General features: G+C 39.1%; 1 long non-coding RNA gene across 4 annotated transcripts; it reads right to left on the bottom strand.

The window, feature by feature from the left end:
• Nucleotides 1-985: 985 nt before the first annotated feature.
• Nucleotides 986-18,874, bottom strand: LOC139707270 (uncharacterized). 4 transcript variants are annotated; one of them, XR_011708892.1, is made up of 5 exons: nt 18,764-18,874; nt 18,584-18,675; nt 14,145-14,245; nt 5,283-5,433; nt 986-1,241 (listed from the first exon to the last, which is right to left on the bottom strand). It is a non-coding gene; the product is annotated as an uncharacterized lncRNA (long non-coding RNA). The 4 variants fall into 4 exon arrangements; XR_011708894.1 differs by lacking the exon at nt 986-1,241 and adding an exon at nt 3,210-3,875; XR_011708895.1 differs by lacking the exons at nt 986-1,241; nt 5,283-5,433 and adding an exon at nt 9,574-10,555.
• Between the last annotated feature and the right edge of the window lie 3,271 nt (nt 18,875-22,145).

Genomic DNA, 22,145 nt, shown 5'->3' with positions numbered 1-22,145 from the left:
GCTGAGGAATGCTGGGAGAGTCTCTGACTATAAGAACATATCCTGTCTGCTGCCATTCTTCTTATCCTCCTTCTTTCTTCCACTCTCTCAGACTTAGTCCTGCACATTCTGATTTCTGAGGTGGCTAGAGCCTGCAGAAATAAAACAGGCCCATGTTGCTATATGGCTAGGCTGTATTCTCCTTATTTCCTAGTAAAACCATAAAGTTAAGAAAGCATCTATCAGCTAGTGAGAATTTTTTTTACCTTTCCTCATCTTCCTCCAACTCTGCAACCATTCCTGTGAGAACAGCCTTTTACATAGTGACTCCTATGTGCTAGGTGTTTTGCATACATGATCTCATTAAATCCTCACATCTTTTCCAAAAGGTAGGTATCTTTTTCTCCATTTAACAAATACAGATACCGAGGCTCACAGAAGTTAAATAATTTGTCCAAGATCAAAAAGCTAGCAAATGTAGGGGCTGGGGTTGTAGCTCAATGGTAGAATGCTCACCTTGAACATGCAAGACCTGGGGTTTGATCCTCAGTACCATATAAAAATAAATAAGTGAAATAAAGGCATATGTCCAACTACAACTAAAAAATAAATAAATAGATAGATATATAAATAATAAATAAAAACCTTTTTAAAAAAAGCTAGCAAGTATAGAGGTAGAACTTGAACTCCTGGTACAATAATTCCAAAGCTTGTATGTTTTCTATTACTCAAACCATCTTGGAGAACTGAAAAGGCCAAATGTTAGAGTCAGCCATATCACAGCAAAAATTAAATTCAATACATGACCAGTGTAACTCCACATCACGTATAACCACAAGAATGGGATCCTAATTAGAATAAGTTATACTCCATGTATGTATAATATGTCAAAATACACTATACTGTCATCTATATCTAAAAAGAACAAATTTTTTAAAAAGAAAAAAATTAAATTTCAAAGTAGTTTGATTTCCAGGGCAGCCCACAAAAAAATACTATATTGAAAAATTCTTTGGATATGTTTAATGTTGCAAGAATTTACAAAACTTAAAAATTGATGCTACAATGTGAAAATGACCCAGGATTGGAAAAGCTATCGGTTACTCACAGTGTCCTTTGTTTTACTCTTCTGTAGCCAGTGGCCCCTCTCAGTTGGATGTGTCTGATCAGGGATGCTTCCCTGTTACTTCAAGTCATACATTCACCTGTGATTTGCATACTCCCTGGGAATGTTGCCTTTTAAAATCTTCCCTCTTCTCTCTCTGGAGCACAAAGTATGACCAGATAGGAGGAATAAGATTGTGTCTACATGCACAACTATTTTGACAAAATATAAATTATTTTTTTTCTAAAACAATGCTAGTTTCACTTAAATGTTGATGAGGAATTTTAGAGGGTCAATTTGACACCTAAAACATAGGCTTTCCTCTATATTTCTTTGTTCAACTTGTGCTCATGGCATCGCGAATAAACAGAGCTGGTGATAACATCCATCACAGAGTTATTAAGCACACAGAGTGGGTGATAAAGTCAACAAGAAGCTGAAAGCAAGATATACCACGGATAAGCTGCCAAGAGTTGGCTGTAGATTCTAAGTGGACACTGTGGCTCATTCATTTTCTCCCTTTAGATTTCCAACCCCAAAACATCATCCCTGCTTTGGTGTTTATGACAAGAGTAAGAGAGTAGGAGACAAAGAAACCATGGGTGTCACATGTAGGAAATGAATACAATACATTAATGATTTGTCTAAGACAAAATGCAAAGACTCGATAGTAAATTCTTGAGTGCTATGAAAGAATAAAAAAAGACAATTAAAATATCAAAACAAAAATAATATGCTAGAGGAGACACAAATGGTTGCTTCCTTCAAGCAGTATTTTGTTTTCTTGTCCTAGCTATCTCAAGCTCAGCTGAGGTTCTAGAGTCTGCCTATTATTCAAAGACTTAAAATTGTTTTCTTTGGATTATTCCCACTCCTATAATTTTCTTGCCTCTCTTTTCAAAAGTAGGTTAAGGATGTTCAGGTTTCCCTCAAGCGTCTTAAGGAGTTAGTCATGATTACAGTTGCATCTTTTAAATTGCCCAACCCGTTGAAAGGCTGCCATGAAAGGAGCTTTTACAAACACAATCTGGGCAGTGTTTTTCATTGTCATATGTTGCAAAATGTGACCCAGAAGTTACCTCCAAATGGGTAATTAGCATAAAAGCTGCTGAAGCAAAGGAGAGGAAGGTGGGCTACTGTCCCCATGGAAAAGGCTGCTGATCTCTCTGCAGGGAACATGTACACTGAAAATAAAAGGAGGAGAAGCTTTTTGCTAATAAGTATGAGAGGGTTTTACACAGCTCAGTGGCACCTAATAAGTGGTGACAACTGCTTTCTGGGTTAGAATCCTCTCTAGAAGCTACTTCTCAGTCATTGACCCTGGCTGCCTGTTTCCTGACCATCTACTCTTCTTGTGCTCCTCTTTAAATTAGATTAAAGCTTCATCACCCATCATGGTACTTGTCTCCCCATCATTGCCCTTCAAGGGAGACTTTGTAGAATCTCACCTATGAAATTTTAATAGTGGCTTAAAAGTGGTTAACTTTATGTGTCAACTGTACTGAACTAAGAGTAACTCAGAGAGCTAGTAAAACATTACTTTGGAGTATATCTGTGATAGTGTTTCCAGAAAAGAATAGCAATTGAATTGATGGACTGAGTAAAAGGATTAGTCTCACAGGCGGGCGTCCTCCAACCCACTGAAGGCCCAAAGAGAACAAAAAAGCTTAGAGAAAGGATGAATTTGCTACTCTCTTCTCCTGTGCTCAGGTATCAGTGCTCCTGGTTCCTCAGTCTTTGGAGTTAAGACTGGAATTTAATGATTGGTTTCCTTGGTTATCACGCCTTCAGACTTGGACTAGAACTATACCACTGGCTTTTTTGGGCCTCCATCTTACAGACAGGAGATCATGGAACTTTCTAGTATCCATAATCTCCTGAGCTAATCTCTCATAACAAAGTTCTCTCTCTCTCTCTCTCTCTCTCTCTCTCTCTCTCTCTCTCTCTCTATATATATATATATATATATATATATATATACACACACACTCTCTCTATATATATATTTTTTTCTATCAGTTCTGTTCCCCTGGAGAACCTTAATATATGCAGATATATTGTGATTGTAGTTTATATACAAGTTGTTTTTATTCCCCCAAAACCATCCTCACTCCTGTTGAGAATGCATGACCTATCTGATGACAGACAGTAGACTGATCTGGATCACAATAAATGGAAATCACAGAATTCGATGTGATACAAAAACAATTTGGGCAAAAATCCAGGCAGATAGCAAGTGTAGGAGTTTGTCTAAATAAGGCTCAGGTCATGACAGATAGCTGGCTATAAAGCCTAGCCAAGCAGAACACAGGGTGGATGATGCCGTTGAAGGCAATGTTGATGGAAGACATGAGAGCAAGGTTCAAGGTAGGCAGAGGCATGGAGAATATTTATACACTGGGTTAGATAGTGCCTCTTTCAGAGGAACCCTCTTATCCAGACAAGTTCCCTGGAGGAGAATTTGCTCGCAGTTCTGAAGCTAGACTTAGACATTCTACCTATGATTCTAAAGAGCATGGACAACTAAGCTGACTGTTTCCCATTGATGAAAATCTGCATTTTTTTTTGTAGGGAAACATGTCATGTTGGTCCCTGTATTCCCTTAGAACCATTCACACCTCCCAGTACTTTGAATCCTACATATCAGATGAAAGAACAAAGCCATCCAAACTGATTTAGAACTGGGCAAGGGTGTCTACATCCCTGGTATTCAAGAAGATTGAGCTGATAGGAGGTCTGGTGTTTCTCTTCCTCAAGTCATTTGCCTTCTGGAGATGCTTCCTCTTCTGAGCTAAAAATAGTAGCAGAACCAGGGCCCTTAGTAGGGAGCTCTCAAAGTTATGCTTCTGACAACCCTTAGCATCTCTTAGTGATTAAATTCAGTGGGCTCTCTCATTGATTTCCAGGTACACAGTGCATCTGGTGCTAGTGTGTGCTCTCTTCTCTTTGACTAGGGTCAGCACTAACTCCACCTTTCATCACACTCTGCCTCTTGGAGTCTTCTGAGTGCTCTCTGCAAGAGTCTTCTCAGTCTCTTACTTCCTCCTTACTTTTCATCAAGGGCACCCTTTTTATCTTTCGGTTGCTTTCTATTGCCTGACATGCTTTTTGGTTTATATGTTCAATGTAATTTAGTAAAATTGTTGAGCACTTGCTATATGACTAGCACTGGAATAAGCAAAGTGTAGTCCTTGCACACTCTTTTTTTAAAAAAAATTTGTAGTTGTAGATGGACAAAATGCCTTTATTTTATTTGTATATGGTGCTAAGGATCGAACCCAGTGCCTCGCACATGCAAGGCAAGGGCTCTGCCACTGAGCTACAGCCCCAGACCCTTGCATGCTCGTACGGAAGAACAGATATGGATATAACCAAGCAAAATGCAATGTAAAATATATAATATAGACATGTACAAGATATCTTAGCTACTCAAAGTAGCTAAGATTCTGTCTTGAGAATATCATAAAAGGCACTGCAGAGGGGAAAATTCGATCTGTGCCTTAAGAATGAATAGAAACTTATAAAACAGAAATGCTGAAGAGCATTACAGAGAGAGATAAGGATGAGAAAAGCACATCATGATCGAGAAGAATTTGGAAGTCCATGTGACTGAATGGGAAGTAGGTGAGAATGGATCAGGGCAAGGGGTATGTGATGACTACATGGTAGTTTCAGTCACCAACTAAATCTTGATGATTATGTAACATGAAAATGTGTGTGTGTGTGTGTCTCCCTCCCTCCTTCCAGGCTGCCATGAGCTGAGAACTTTCTCTTCCATGCCCTTACACCATGACGTTCTGTCTCAACCTTGGGCCAAAAGCAATGGAGTCAGCCAACCATGGACTAAGATCTCTTAAGTCCTTGAACTTAAGAGGACTAGAAGCTTTCATTAAAAACTAATTAACAATGTACCTGGCCAAGCCTCTTCACATGGTGGATTTCCATGGCTATGATTCAAACAAAAACAGAATATGTACCCCTTAGGATGGACTGGAAACGCTTTATGCTTATTGCCATTAGTCACATTCTCTCTCATAAGAGCAATTACAAGAGAGCTAATGGCTAACACCTTTCAAATTAATAAATACAGAGTTTCTAAAAATAGAAAGTAAATAGCAATAGGTAAAACCTTAATATTAATGACCACTTGCTCTGGAAACTAAAAAAATATAGTGTCCATCCTCACACACAGTCTTACCTTACTTTTATTAGCAGGCAGTTAACAAATATTCACGGTTATCATTGCATTGAAGACTTTCACTGTCCACCAAGGATATTTTTAAGAAATATATTCTGGTTGATTGAGTTTTTTTCTCTCATCATTTGCCTTCTCACCACAACTGAGGAAGCTGTATTAGAAAGGAAGAGAACTGAATGTGAAATCCTATTTGTCATATATTTACTTCTTGAACCATTGGTTTCTTAGAAATAGAACATTTTAAACATTTAAAAAAACATCAATTGGAATTGAAGAGAATAATGGCTCCCCAAAGATGTCCATATCCTAAACCATCAAATGATAGCTGCTTACATGGCAATGGGGACTTTGCAGATATGATGAAGCTCAGGGAAGATGAGATCAGATTATTCAGATAGGTCTGATGTAATCACAAGGATTCCTCTATTAAAAGAAGGTGGAAGTGTTAGGGAAAGAGATGTGACAATGGAAGCAAAGGGTGAGAAGAGCAAAGGGTGAGAAGACACAGCCATCAGCCAAAAAAAAAAAAATGTGAGCAGACTCCAGAATCTAAAAAAAGTGAAAAACAGATTATCTTTGTAAGTTCCAGAAGGTAAGCTACACTGGTAATTTTAGCCCTATCAAGTTCATTTCAAACTTCTGATTTCCAAAGAATAAAATGATAAATTTGTTTCTGAATCATTAAGTTTGTAGTAATATGTTATGATAGCAGTAGGAAACTCAGATGCAAAGGCAGGCAGGCAGGATGTGGGAGTAGAAAGCAATCCAGGTAAAAGGGATAGCAGAAACCAAGGCACAGAGGCATAAACTAGCGTGACTCACCCTTAGGACCAGGTTGCAAGTAGTTCAGTGTTGCTTGAGTTCAAAAATCACCAAGTAAGTTGTAGAAGACAAAGCTGGAATGTGAATAAGCACTAGATGATATAGGCCTGACCACGAACTGCCCTACCATGGAGTTTAGATATTGCTTAAGTGTACAAGGTAAATCCAGACACTTTAGTGGTTTAAAACAAAATACAGAATTTTCAGTTTGAAAGAAAGGTTGAATGGGGAAGAGCCTGGGACAGGAAGACTACTTAGGAAGCTATTGCAAAAGTCCCAGCAAGAGGTGGTGTGACTCAAACTAAAGCAGTGTGAGGAAGAGGTCAAGGTAGTAGCATTTAGGACCCAGAGGGTGACAGAATATTGGTGGTAAAGAGAAAGAGAAGAATCAAAGATGATCCCAGGTTTCTCCTTGGACTTGGGTGGATGCCCTTGCTATCTACTAAATGGCAAAAATTGAAGGTTCCTCCCAATATTTCTTGGTTTCATATTTTCTTTATTTCGTATCCATTAGATTCATTAGTTCAACCAACTTGTGTCTAGGCTGTCTTTAAAGTCTCCTACCCATTTTTCCAAATTCTATCATTGCCCATCCTTAATGTAGTCCTAACCTTGTAGTTAGAAAAATTAATTTAATTATTCATCAGATACTTATTTATTGCCTACCGGGTACCAGGTACCCCTAAAGACTCTGGGAATGTTGTAAAGAGCAAAGCAATTTTTTAAAATAAACTAACCTAAATTTAATCTAGAAGATCTTCTTACGAGGCTCTTTTGGACATTTTCACCTCCAGTTCACATCTATGATTACTTTCAATTTCTTCTCGCTATATATGTATATTTACTTTCTTTTTCTTTTCTTTGGTGTATGTGTGTGTGTGTGTGTGTGTATGTGTGTGTGTTCTCAAGCCCTCTACCTCCTCATCCCAAATTAGCTATAAAGAGTCTTAACTTACAAATGTGATCTAAAGGGGTACTTCAAACTCTCTGTGGGGTTTAATTTTTTTTATTTGTTTTCTTAAAAATGTCCAAACTTGTGGTCTGCGTCCTTTTACCCCTGACTACTACATAGGTTGTGCCACATATGACTCATTGTGTGAATTCCACAGTTCCCAAACTAGTTTATACCCAGCTCACTGAAATCAGCCCACTGATGACATGCTCAGATGTCACAACATTCTGAGTTTTCTCTCAAAACTTCTAAATGCTTATTCTCTATTTCAGCACCATCCACAGACCACATTTTTACTCCTCATACTTATTCTCTTACTAGAACAGTTTTGAGGAATTTAGACAATTTTTAAATACATGCTTAATTATAAAGTAAATCTATTTTGTCTTGCCAGCCCTCTAAAGCCTATATTTGTTATGCTAACTTATGTTTTCCTATAAGAGATTGTGGACTATGTGGAGTCATGAGACATGAGAAGAAAGAGATGAAGAGCTGTGGGACTTTTCTTTTTTTTTAAAATGGTTTGGCATACCATTTTATCTATCCATCTATCTATCTATTTGTTTATTTATTTATTGAGTACCAGAGATGAACTCAGGGCCTTGCACATGATGGGCAAGCACACTACTGCTGAACTACATCCCCAACCATCTGCAGTCCCTTATAAAATTTTATTTTGAGACAGGGTTTTGCTAAGTTGCTGAGGCTGGCCTCAAACTTTGAATGCTCCTGCCTCAGCTTCCCACGTAGCTGGGATTACAGGCATGTAATCAGTTTTAAAAATGAATACCTCTTATTCTCCTTTGCTTTTCATGTTTTTCTTTTATTTCTTTAATCAACTACTGCCTTAACCTAATCTCAACTCATACAAATGAAGAATGAAGTTAATGTGAAAGACTCTCAGTTCTTTTATTCAAAGATTCAGTTCTTTATCAAGTTCTTATAGTCCAACCACCTCGATTTCACCAGCCCTAATTAGATGAAGTTATTTAACATAAATCATAGTTTCAATTTAACCTCAGGCTTATGAACTGGATGAGAGTAAGAGAGAAAGAAGGAGCCTTTTGTCTCTGGGTCACTGGCTCAGTACTGGGGCTGGCTTATGCTGGACATCCTCCAGCCCCCAATGAGTATGTTTGAAACCTTATATTATTGCTCGTTCGGGACCTTTTCTCAGTCCTCATCATCCGTATCCTTTCTTTGTTTTGACATTATGAACTCTTTGTTCCCTGTGAACAAACTCTTTCTATGGCTTCTTGACTCCACATTTTATTTCCCCTATTTCTGTGCCTACTCCAATTTCATCTTTGTGGTCTTATTCTCTCTCCTCCTTCCCAAGGAAATCATCCTAGACTGCTCTATACCTCTCACATGTTCTCCAGATGCTGTCTTCCGTGCTCTGGACTCAGTTATCATTTAGAAATCCTCATGAGCTAAACTCTTTCCTGAGTGTGAGACACATAGTTCCAACTGCTTTCTTAACATCTTCATTTAGGTATCTCTAAACAACTCTGTTACTTCCTTGCTTTCCATATCACAATACCATCTACTTCAACATTCAATATAAATAAACTCATGCAATCTCTTTTTTTTTTTTGCCAATGAATTTTTCTTTTTTTTTTTTTTTGTTCTTTTTAGATATACATGACAGTAGGGTGTATTTTGACATATTATTATACATAAATGGGGTATAACTTCCCATTCCTGTTGTACATGATGTGGAGTTACACTGGTCATATATTCATATATGAAAATAGGGAAGTTATGCCTGACTCATTCTACTGTCTTTCCTACTCCCATCCCCCATCCCTTCCCTTCATCCCTCTTTGTTGGAATTACTCTTGACTCTTTTTTTCCCTCATTCTTTTGTCTTCAACCAGCCACCAGCCACCATGGTGGCATGCTGTATTTATTTCTCCATCATTCTTTTCTCCATCTCCACTGCCTTGGTTCAGGCCCCCATCACTCCTAAGCTGAACCATTATCACTTCTCTGAACCCTCAGCTCAACGATCAGGCTTTCCCATCCAAAAACACCACCCTGGTGCTGCCTGTCCCTTTCTCTGACAGACAACTCCCTCATTCAGATTCCTGAACACTGACCTCCCAAACCTTTTTTTCTCTAGCTTTTTGTAATACCACCATGGCTCCTTTATTAGCATGCATCTCAGGCCTTGACATTTATATAATAACTACAAGAAAAATCACCATATCACTCAGTCTGTCTTCTCAGGTATTCTCAATATTTCCTAAATGCACACCATTTCTAACAGCCCTCCGTACCTTTGTACCTTCTGTTCTTACAACCAGCTATGAATCAAACCTTATCATTCTGCCTGAATGGATTATTATTCATCTTCTTGGTACCTGTGTTTCAGTTTCTGGAGTGACTTTTCCAAGCAAAGGTCACTTCTCCTTCTAGTGCAGTCCCATAGCATTTTGTAAGGCCCTCTATGGATAGTTCATTCAATGGAGTTTTTATGAACCAAACACTGAACTAGACTTATATAAAGCAGCTTGCCTTTAATTGGTAGAGAAAAATACAAATATATATATAAAAAAACAAATACAGGTATGTATTTTAAAACAATCAATATTACTATATTTCCTGTAGAAAAAGTATAGGCAGAACATGTGGACAAAGAGAAGAATGGGTCAATTCTACCTGAGAGATTAGAGATGGGAGGAAAAAAAAATAAGAAAATCTGTTACAAAGGAGATAACACTTTGTGGAGTGACAAGAGGAGTCATTTCAAGCATTCCAGGGAGGGGACAGCATGAGGAATGACCCACATTTAGGAAAAAGCAATCGGTTCACTGTAACTAGACCCTGGGCATCAGCATAGATCCAGTTAGATGAGAAGTTGGAGAACAGGAAGGAGGTTTCACCACAAAGGCCTCAAGGCGCCACTGTAGGGTTTTCAGCAAGGGCAGGTATATTTTTAGAAGGATCATTCTAGAAATAGTGTGCAGAGTGCAATAGAATTTTAAAGAGTAGGGTACACATATGCTTTCCAAACTGGATTGTAAGCTCCTTCATGTTGAGTCCTCTGTCTTTTTCTATCTTCCTAATGCACTCATTCACTACCCAATGAGAGGGGCTCCGTGATGCTCATCCTGGAATCAGGGAAGGGAGCTGTAGGCGGGCTGTGTTCCAACCCGGTGAGACATTAGCAAGTCACTCTGTACTTCTGTTTTTTCATCTATAAAATGGTGGCCTATCCAAGATCATCTTTCAGTTCTCTTTTGCTTTTATTTTCTGTAATTGTATAAGGGAGGGTCCTTGTTTTTTCAGTTTGCAGTCAATATTTGGTAAAGTAAGAACAATAATACTGGTTTACAGAGGTGTCAATAGATTAGTGTACCAAGTACAGGTTGACCAAAAGATTATATAAGCTATTCTCTGAATAGTGAGCAATGATTCTGGTTCAATTCACACAGAATAAGGATAGGTTCTTCCTGCTGTGGTTGTGTAGTCTCATCTCCTTGAATGTTTCTTCCTTTTTAAAGGAAATAAACAGAACTGACATTACTATTACTGTGGGCCTTTAAGGCATAAGACCAATACATTTCAAAAAAAACACAAGCAGTCTGAAGAAGTCATCCATCTGAACTGTTCTTTCTTAATTAGCACATCAGAATGCCCAGAGCTCTGTCAGGCTCTCCATGTTCCTTTCATAGTTTCCATGTTTTTGACTTTGTAGACTATGCTCTGTCATTTCTGTTTCTGTTTCAAGATCTTGCTGGCCTTATCACCAGAATATAAAATTCAGGATCTCTAGCCACAGAGCACATTCCTATTGACCACAAAGAAGCAATAGTTTCTTTTATTCTCCATGTTATTTGATCTTTATCTTGATGACATCCTAGCCTTCAACTCTTGAAAAACATCTTTTTTTTTCCACTGATGATATGATTGTATTATCTTTTATCCAGTGATTATTTTCTTGATTAAATTTTTTCATCAGTGTACTTCTCTACCATGATCTGTCTCCACAATTACTGAGTAAAATTATTTGAATTTAATTTGTTAAATATTTGCCTTCAATTTTTTAAATTTAGTGATTTATTGGCTTTTTCCTAAGAAATATCATTCACTATCTACTATTGAATTCGTACATATAAATTATCTAATTTCTTAACATAATATCTATATTTACTCATAAAACAAAAAAAATCCTCAATTGGATCATATTTTCATAATAGACTATGTCCACATGGGTTTCTTTTTACTGTAAAACATAGCTGCTAAATTTGTTCTGGGCCATAATTTTCCAGAGTAGCTTGTAAACCAGCCACAGTAATTTGGAGATGCTTCAACTGAGTTGAATTTTCTTTAAAACAAGGCTTTAGAAGAGGAAAAGAGGCCTGTTTATTACCTTGGAGGACAAAAAGAGAAAGATAGTGGTGACAGTGCCCATCCCTTATGTTCTCACACTTTAGGTAAAGTAGGCAAGACAGCGATGCCAATAACCCCATGTGCTTTGACTTCACTGGGTATGGGTTTTGTTTTCAGATACTTCTTTTTGGACAGTAAGCTAACAGGGTGGATATGGTTCTCAAAATAGCATCTAAACAAATAAGATACACAGTGAAATCAGTTCTTCCTCCAGATAGGGGTTCGGTGGTCTTATACTGCTCCCTTCTCCACCCTCCTGTGGTAGGGAAGAAGCTGGTCCATGGCTGGTCCATCTCCCAAGGATGTTACATAAGAAACACATATTCTAATTATTTATTTACTCCAAGAGCTACTCAGAGCATCTAGTTTTCATTTTTTGAACTGCATACGAAAGGTATTTGGGAGTAAAAGTTCAATAATTCTTAAGAATCAGAAGAGTTTCTTAAACTAAGTCACTATGACACAACAATAGAAAGTTCTAAAATTCACAACAGCTCTGCCTTAAGGGCCTGAGGTGATCTGTAAAAATAGTTCACTAATCTCTTGACCCATAAAACCCCACAAAATTGTGCAAAGCAAGAGATTCAAATCTTCATTTTCACTTTAAGAATGCCCATAAAACTGCCCAGGCAACCAAGTATTTAAAAGATGGCACTTTGAAGGAACAATGTGTGCCGTTACAGAATTACAATGGTAGATGTATCCTGGCCAAAAGCACATTTTGAAGCATATGCTCAGCATATGTAATGCTGAACTTAAGGGTTTCGATGTAGATTCTCTGGTCATTGAACACATCCAAGTGAAGAGAACACACAAGAAATGCTGCCATATTTACAATGCTCATGGTTAGATTAACCCATACACAAGTTCCCCTGCCAAATTATGATGGTCCTCACTGAAAAGGTACAGATTGTTCCTATACCAGAAGAGTAGGATGTATAGAAGAAAAAGATATTGCAAAAAAAAAAGGGGGGGGGCTGGCATTGTGGCTTGGTAGCGTGCTTGCCTAGCATGCATGAGGCACTAGGTTTGAGTCTCAGCACCACATACAAATAAATAAAATAAATGTCCATCACCAGCTAAAAAATATTTCTTTAAAAAAAGATATTGCAGAAGAAATGGAAGAAACAAAAACTTACTGCTTGGGAATAAATTTAGCATAAAATAAATGCAAATGAAAGTTTAAAAAATCATAACAGGGCTGGGATTGTAGCTCATTGGTAAAGCTCTTGTCTCACATGCATGAGGCACTGGGTTCGATCCTCAGCACCACATAAAAATAAATAAATAAAGATATTGTATACAGTTACAAGTAAAAAAAATATTTTAAAAAATCAACAAATTTTAAAACAAGCACACCATCTAAAACTTATACAGTGTAATTTGAGCTGCTCATTGATCTCATAAAGTCAAAATAATATTCTGTAAGAAAAGTCCTAATACAGGCTAATACTTTCTGTTCCTTTTCTTATCTCTAAAGTGGGATAAGTATGAAAAATTTTAACTGTCCTGTGCAAGAAATAATAATGATAAGGAAAAATGTGGTCACTCTAGATTAGTTTATCTCATAAATAACTAAGAGTCTTTGAAAATTAAAATATCACAAATTAGTGAGAAATCTGAGTGCTTTCCAATTTACTTTTTTGCCTGGGTTTTCATAAGGGGATCAATGGTGAAAAGGATAGTCTTATATCAAACCTGGGAGAAATAAAAGGAGTTGTGTATTGCCTTAAGAAAAATGACAGGAAAGGAAAATAAAAGGTACTTTTTGTTTTACAGGAAGATTTCAATGAACATAAATTATATTTATTGACCATTAATTACATTGGCATGTGCATTGCCTTTGCATATGGCAGCGGACATTTGTTGAAAACAAGTTCTTGAACGAGTGGTTCTCCATGATCTAGCCTCACAAAAGTGCTCTATTTCACTTATTTTGGTTCTTAAAATGTTACTATCCAAACAAGTACCTCTTGTGAAAAGAGGGCAGAAAAAGATGAATTATTTTTAAAACTAAACTTGTCACTTTTTAGAAACAAACTTAACAAATGTCAGTGGTGACAGGTAATCATCTAACACATGAATGCCAAACATATAAACAGAGCTAAGTGTTGTTTTAATAAACCATTTACTTAGAGAATGTGGACTGAGATAGCCAATGCTGTAGTTACCATGTAACATGGGGACTACGAGTGCAACCTCCAGAGTCAGACTGTTTGGGTGTGAATTCTGATTTTGTCATTTGCGAGCTATCAGATCTTGGACAATCTTGGTGCTCTGATTTTCTCATCTGTGAAATGAAAACAATAACGATATCTACCTCATAGACTTTGGTGAAGTTATAAACGGAATGAGTTAATGAATGTAAAGTGATTAGAAAAGCACCTGTCAGCTGGGCATTGTGATGCACACCTGTAATTCCAGCTACTTGGAAATCTGAGGCAGGAGGATCACAAGTTGAAGGCCGGCCTGGGCAACTTAGTGAATTCCTGTCTCAAAATTAAACATAAAAAGGGCTGGGGATATAGTTCAGTGGTAGAGCATCCCTGGGTTCAAGTGCTGACCAAAAAAAAAAAAAAAAAAAGTGTATGGCCTAGAGTGAACACTTACTAATTGTTACAAGTTACACAGATTGATTGCTTCTAAAATTCTTTGTAACAGTGTAGGACTGAGATTGAAATAATACAGACCACATCTGAAAACTTCTGAAAGTGCTTCCCAAAAATCTTCTGTCTCCTGGAATCCTCACAGTTTACATCAAAGCAGAGGTTGGAATCTTTTCAGCTAGAACCTGTAATCATATAGCCAAAATTAAATGTGCTTAAAAAGAGAACTTTCAGGCTGGGGTTGTGGCTCAGAGGTAGAGCGCTCACACTTGGCATGCACGAGGCACTGGGTTCAATCCTCAGTACCATATAAAAGTAAAATAAAGGTATTGTGTCCACCTACAACAAATAAATAAATAAATAATGAACTTTCAATTTTTCCTATTATCCTCTTCTCCATTGGTATAACCCTTCCCCCCAGCCCCCAGCACGGGGAATTGAACCCAGAGCTTCCTTCATGGTAGGCAAGCACTTACCTCTGAACTACATCCCCAACCCTGCAGTAACATTTTTTTCAATTAGTGTAATTAGAGTTCTAGTTAAAGACACTGGTCTGGATGCTGTAAGGAGGCAAGTCCGTATCTGAATAGGCTATTGTAGAAATCTTACCATCATGCACAACATCATCACTTGGGGAAAATATATTCCATGATGGCAAATAAGTATTCATCTCAATTCCACTCAATAAATCAAGGGTCCAGGATTGTTGACTACACCAGAACTGGTTCCTTGATTCCCTTCCTGTACTGAAGAGGAATATGCTTGCCTGAGAGACCAGGGGTGATCCTGCAGACCTACTTGAGCTGGATGGAATGGGGCACTGCCAGGTTGCCCTTGTTGAGTTAGATGGCTACTGAGTGCTGTGTCTTAAAGAGCTCAGGGTGGGATCTTCCCTCAAAGTTATCTTACAGTGACTTAGAATCCTTATACTCCACTGTGGCCCCCTACTCTGACTTAGGGTTTGTCCATGTAATAATGTCGTGACGGACCAAGCCATTTCCCAGGTCTGCTACTGCTTCTCCTGATTGGAAATACACCTATTTTAGGTGAACATCAAGGTCTGAAATTTAGACACTCTGTTGTTGTTTTGGTACCAGGGATTAAACTCAGGGGCACTCAACCACTGAGTCACATCCCCAGCCCTATTTCGTATTTTATTTAGAGACAGGGTCTCACTGAGTTGCTTAGTGCCTCGCCATTGCTGAGGCAGACTTTGAACTCATGATCCTCCTGTCTCAGCCACCCGAGCCGCTGGGTACACTATTGTTTTAACAACTAAAAAGTCAAAACCTACCCCCTCTGCCGTAACTATATAAATATTATTTATTAAAAAAAACACATAAAAGGGTTAATTTGCTGATCAAGTATAAATTATGCCAAGATGAGAATAGAAAATGAGCACAAATTCCAGAAATAATATAAATAACATCTCACCCAGGTCTTCTGCCCTGAATCTGACCCCAATACCCAGACTGAAGTCTGTCTCTTATAGACACAAGTCCTGCCCCATTACTGTGCCAATGAAAGCCAGACCTCAGTCCAATTTCTTCTCCAGAAAAGAGGGGAAAAATCAGGAAATAGTTTATTATTTCCATTCCAGCACTTAGTCCAATGCCTGGCACAGTGCCTGGGACATAAAGAACTTTCAGCAAATATTGATTGAATGAACAGATAGGCTGCCACCCACCCCATAGCCGGTATGACTCGAAATGGATTTAGCCTCCCGAGGCTCCTTTTATGTATTAATCCTGTTTCCATACCTGCTCCTCAGCATGTGTGGCTGCCCATCCTAGTTAGTTTTTCTGATCTGGGTAGTCATCTGCCCCTTGTTTCTGTTTCAAAGACCCTGGGAGAGCCAGTATAGTCTGTCACACGAGCTGATTGGCAGGGGAGAGGGATGCAAGGGGAGCCAGACCTTCTTATGTGGGACCTACAATTCCTTTTCCCTTGTCAAGGTCTGTTTCAAAGATGCATTCTATTGCCCAGAATCCTCGTGATTAACAACCATGAGTCCTATTGCTGAGAATCCCCTCTTTCCAATGCTTTGCTCTGCTCCTTGATTTACTCTTGGGATACTACAGTCATTATGACTCAGTGTTCTCTTTTTGCCATGAGGCATTTTATTCTCTTCTGTTTTGCACTGAAAACCCAAGTATAAAATAAACATTAACATAATTTTATTATAGATTTGCCAAAATCTGCAAAGACTTGAATTTACTTAGTCTGGTTCTTGGTTTTTCAACAAACTAATCTTCTCTTCTGAAAGCAACTGAAGTTACCTCCCTCTTGAAAGAAATCCTTTTCTCATTTTATTTATTTATTTTTAAAAAAATATTTATCTTTTATTTTTTTTTTTAATTTTCGGCAGACACAACATCTTTGTTTGTATGTGGTGCTGAGGATCGAACCCGGGCCGCACGCATGCCAGGCGAGTGCTAGGCGAGTGTGCTACCGCTTGAGCCACATCCCCAGCCCTCTCATTTGATTTTATGGGCTACTTCAAGTAGTATATTGGATTCTGTCTCTCATATTTCTCAGTGTTCACAGTTTTCCCTATCCTCTTCCTTATTTTTTATTCCTATTTCTACCATATCAATGAAGGCTTTTGTTGGCTCTTGTCTCAGCTATAGCAACATCTTCTACATGGTCTTCTTACACTAATTTATACCAGCTCTGGTCCTTATTCTCTATGGGATTGGGGAAAGTTGCTTTCACTCTAATCCCCAGTTTCCTTGTGTATAAAATAGGCACAATAGATTTCAGTCATTTTTATAAATATGAGCAAATATCCTAGACTATAAATTCAAATGTGATGATGCTAATTAATAGTTGTCATCATCTCCCACAATATTTCTGAGAAACCCACAAAATGAATTAATGTATTTTTATTGAACATGCTACACCAGTCACTAATCTAGGTTCTGGGGACACAAAGATAAACAGACCAGGACACTGCTTCACAGCATTTACACTATAGGACAGAAAAAGAGAAGATTAAAAAATAAGAAGCAATAAGAAAAATTACAGAAAACAAAACGGCGATAAGAGCTACAGAAAGAAAGGTTGGAGTAGTTGGAATAGAGGATGAAGTTCAGGGCATCAGGGCAGGTTGCATTGAGAAGACTTTTTTTCTGTGCAAAGACATTTGTGTGGAGTGGGCAGATCTTACTTGTGCTCTTAAATCAGGGCTGCAGTGTATTTTTACAGTCAGCTTGGCTGGCACAGTAATGCTTGCTCAGCCCACACCCCTATGAGTTAGAGGTCCACAGTTAGTATGTCAGTGTGGAGTCCTGCTTGGTCACACCCATCAATGATGCTTTTGAAAAACAGGAAGTCAGACAGTCCATTTTTTTTTTTACATTAATGCTGAAGGTAAAGAGTTATCACAGAATTAACTAAAATTATCTACTATTACCCTGTTCCAAGTTGGAAGAAAACTTTCCAGCCATCACATTTAACCTCATGGTGCAGGTTTTATGAGAAATTGAGGGCTGTGACAGCCCCCTGGTGCCTAGAAGCATCCTCTTTCAAAGCAAGAAAGGAAAAGTTCTCTTCCAGATGTTACTGTCAGTTACCCACTGGCCAATAGGCCCTAGAGCATTATACATTCTCATATAATGGCTCCTTCTTTGTTTTCCTCTGGGAAGACATGTCCAGAGGAGGTAGGTTAGGCCCTGCCTTATGACAGCCAGACTGGCCAGAACCTTGCAGGTCTAAAGCCCAGTCTTACCACTGCAGACTTCTTCCTCAGAAGACTGTGCCCTCTCTTGGGCCCCTGTATCCTTGCCAGCAATCTGCCTACCTTGGAAATCTCCCCAGACATGTCTGTGCATGACTGAAACACTACTGAAGGAAAGATTTAGCCCCAGCAACATTCTTAGCCCCCTTGTAAATCAATGACTACCCATCATTCATTGTCTGAGGGAAAGAGATATTGTAACTCTGCATCACAAGTGAGTCTGTCTGAATTCTGGACCAACTAGGATTTTGTATTACATAAGAAATAGAAACTATAAAGTTTCTAGCAGAATCCATCTAGTTAGTAGGTTCTCAAAAGATGGTAGCTATCATAATTATTTAAGGAGTTGCATAATGAGACATTGTAAATTTATTCTTCATAGTTTTTGAAAATGATTTATGAAACCATGTATCACACCAATAGAAGCAAATTCTTTTACAACAACAAAAACCTCTTGACCCAGTGTTGTTTTCTTCCCTCCTTTTCTAAACTCAGATGAGTAGTCTTACACTCACGGTTTCCACTTCCTTCACTTGCTTCTGTTTGGTTTCTGCCTCAATCATTCCTCTGAGCTTGCCCTCACTGAAGTCACCAGTCCCTCCCTAATGTCTCCATTCCCTCAGGAGTCAGTAGGTAGGCCTGGGGGGATGGGGGGGAAAGATACCCTTGGGGAAAGGACAACCTGGATCTGAGTAGAAAGGAAGGGGCAAGGGAGCAAGAGGTGAGGCTACCTCTTCCAAGTGGAAACAATGATTCAGAACCAAAGTTGAATCCAAACACTCACCTTTTCCTAAGAGTCAAGCAGTCCAGTTAGAAGCCAACTCACCTAAGCAGACAAGAAAGTCCAGAAGCAATCCAACTCCAAACAGGTATAAGCTGAAAAAAAAAAAAAATCCAGAGTAGTCCCACAAGGAAGAGTGCAAGGAGATGGTAGGCCAAAAGAGATTCCAAACTCATCAATTACCTGTTGCATTTGGCAGGGCTTTCCTGGGAATGTCTGAGGAAAAGTTCAAACCCACAAGATTATTTCTTTCAGAGATGAGAGATGGGCTCCCTGGAGCACTCCTATACTGGATATGTCAACACAGTGCCTGCCACACCCAACTTCCTCTTCAAGATGAAACTGCCCCACCCACAGCCCCCTGTAGTGAGAAGCAGAGGTAGGTTGGTCTTTACGCAGGGATGGCTCCTCATAGGACCAGGAATTGGCCCTTCATGCTAGGGCTGCCTCTCCAAAAATCAGGGCTTCCAATTAAAAAAAAAAAAAAAAAGAGAGATTCTTCTGGAATTTGAATTAGAAAATGTGGATATATGGAAGCACTCAGCCATGGAAACTAAAGCTGAAAGTATGCTGTACAATGGCATGGGCCCATAGAGAGTTACAGCAAACTAAAGCTATGAGGAAGCAGAACAGTATGATAAGAAATTAGGATTTATGAATCAATAGAAATGCCATAATTGCTAGAGAAGATACATGAAGAGTAAACAGAATTTGTTTGTTGGAATAAGACAGAAGGAAGCAAACCTGCAAAGTGGAGAACTACTTCGTGACTACTGTTATGAAGTATCTGCCTGAGTAAATCCCAGCTCACTGGGTTCCCAAGCTAATGTTTGTTGGACACCTCCTATAAGCTGGACATGGTTCCAGGTATTTGGGATCCATCAGTGAAGAACGGAAACTGGAAAGGACTTAACAGAAAACCTCTTGTGACTTGAGGTAGGGTCTCTGTTTCAAAGGGTCAAATTAAAACAACTCCTCCTGCTCTCACCAGTTTCCATGGCCCAGCTGGTGAGACATGATGTCATTATGAGTCTACTCCCTCTTGGGAACACAGTTCAGGTTTATCCCCCTTCATTGTTGAGATGGGTGAGCATTAGAAAAGTGTGGAAATTGAGAGACTGGGCATGGGGAAAATCAACTGACATGTGACCATGGTGAAACAGTGACTGAATGGCCCCCTCTTTGTATTAACGGGGGCTCAAAATCTGGCTTTACCATTTTCTTATGTGTGACTCTTGGCACAATTTTGTCAGCTGTAAACTGAAGATAATATAGCATCCTCATCATTGCATTGTTGTGAGAATTAATTGAAAAAAAAATCTGTGCCAGGCATTTAGCATAGTATCTGGTCTGTGGTAAGTGCTTTATTAATGTTAACTGTTGTTGCTGATGTAACTATTGTCAGAAATCCTGTAGCTTTCACACTGGGTAGAATAAACATGTTAGGGAAAGAATCAGGTGGTGTTCGATGTTCAGACCTTCTCTCTGAAGGCTGCTGCGGGCACAATGTGGTACGCTCATGAGAGAGAGTTCCTTCAATTTGGTATACACCTTCCCAAGTACTACCTCACTGAAAGAGTATTGATATGACTGAGAAGAAAGCATGCAATAAAATGATTAGAATAAAACTGTTGTCACACAGAAAAACATTTATGGAGGCACACAAACAATGCAAGTATTCCTTACTCATTCTCTTTCACCTCTCTGGGAGTGGTGGGCAGGTGGACTTAGACCCGATAGGCCCATACTGGAGCGCAACTGAGGATTCTGATTGCACAGCAGTGCCAAAGTAGAAACAATTTTTTACTTCTCAGGGTATAAGTGGCCAGAGTGGATGGAGGAACAATGCAGGGAGAGAAGAGTGCCATCTTTGTGGAGCTGTCACTTCTAGGACACTGGCATTACTGGACCAGATGGAAGTCCCATAGGTGGAGTCCCAGAAGTATGTGGATCAGAAGTCATATTTGCCCTTCAGAAATCCCAGGTTATCATTGCCTCAGGTGCAGATATTTTTTTATTAGTGTCCCAGAAAAATCATGTCAGGGAGGGCCTCATATTGTGTTTTGGTTGTAAATCAGGTGTGTGGCTGGGATGAGGCCACACACCTGATTTACACACCTCTAATGGTCTTCTTGGCATTTTACATGCTCCAAGACCTTGGATCTGGATTAGGACTAGATCCAAGAGATAATGGAGAGCAGGATAGGGCTCCTCCTGGGTGAGGATGGCCCACTCTACAGCATCTGTCTTAGTGCAAGACTGAATGAAGCTGTGTTGGAGAGCACTGGAGTTGGCACACTGGTTCAGAGGACAGACTCCAGAGCTGGAGGGCCTAAATTGAAATTTCAGCTTTTATTTCTTAGCAAATTTTTACCTATATGAACTCAGAAGAATCACTTTATCTCTTTGTGTTCCAGTTTCCTTATCTGCAAAACAGCAATAATAACACTATATACTTCTTAGGGTTATTATGAGTGTTAAATTAGTTAATGTGGTAAGTCCTCAGAACAGGGCCTGGAAGATAGCTTCTGTGATACTGGAAGAGTGAGGGGAGTGTTGAGTTGCCTGAATATAATGTCAATGTCAGCACATCAGGCAAACTTCCTTCTCTGTTTTAGGAGGTCATTACTAGGGCAGTTAGACAGAAAGGATAAAAGTCTATGAAGCATCTCTTGGAATGTCTGTGCACTCTAAAGTGACCAATATGTCTCTCACTCCAGAACCACAGACACCTGGCTATACCAGACTTGGTCCACACATTTCTGGAGACTGTTTGGAAGGTGCTGATGCTTCAAGTAGCCCAGGACTGTTGATATTAGAGTGCTGCATGAAGCATACCTGGACAGGTGTGTGTGGAGTTGGAGGTGCTCGAGGGAGTATTAGGGCATTGTTTTAGAAGAGCAGAAAGCCATCCCCTAGAAGGTCACACAGAATACTGATGGTTTCATGCTATCATAGATCGAGCAGTGTCATGATCTCTGCAAACTGTGTAGATACTTGTAGAAAGCCATCTTCTACTCTTTGTCTTCCAAATGCAGTTGATGAAATACAAATGAGGTCACAGGCACTCAAGTGGGATTTCATGGGACCCCCAGAGTTGGCCCAGGAGCATAAGGGAGCCAGACAAGATCAGGACATCAGTAGTCCTAGTAGAGGCCCAGTTATCTGCTTTTCTTCTTTACTGAGTGTTCTAGTGTGCTCTTGAGATCTCAAGGCCTATAAATTCCCATCAAATCTTAAGTTACAGGTGTTGTGGTAACCATAGGGTTTCCAGATAAAATTCAGGACAACTAGTTAAGTTTTAATTTCAGATAAACCACAAATAATGCCTTAATATAAGTATATTCTAAATATTAAATGGCATATACTTAAACTAAAAAAAAAATTGTTACGTAGATCGGTGTGGTGGTACATGCATGTAAACCCAGTGACTTGGGAGGCTAAGGCAGGAGGATTGCAAGTTCAAGCAAGCCTCAGCAACTTAATAAGACCTTAAGAAACTTAGGGAGACCTTATCTTAAAATTAAAAATAAAAAGGGCTAGGGATGTGACTCAGTGGTTAAGT

The sequence above is a fragment of the Marmota flaviventris genome, chromosome 10 (assembly GCF_047511675.1).
Source record: "Marmota flaviventris isolate mMarFla1 chromosome 10, mMarFla1.hap1, whole genome shotgun sequence".
Classification (NCBI taxonomy): Eukaryota; Metazoa; Chordata; class Mammalia; order Rodentia; family Sciuridae; genus Marmota; species Marmota flaviventris.
This window is presented reverse-complemented; position numbering and strand designations above follow the sequence as displayed.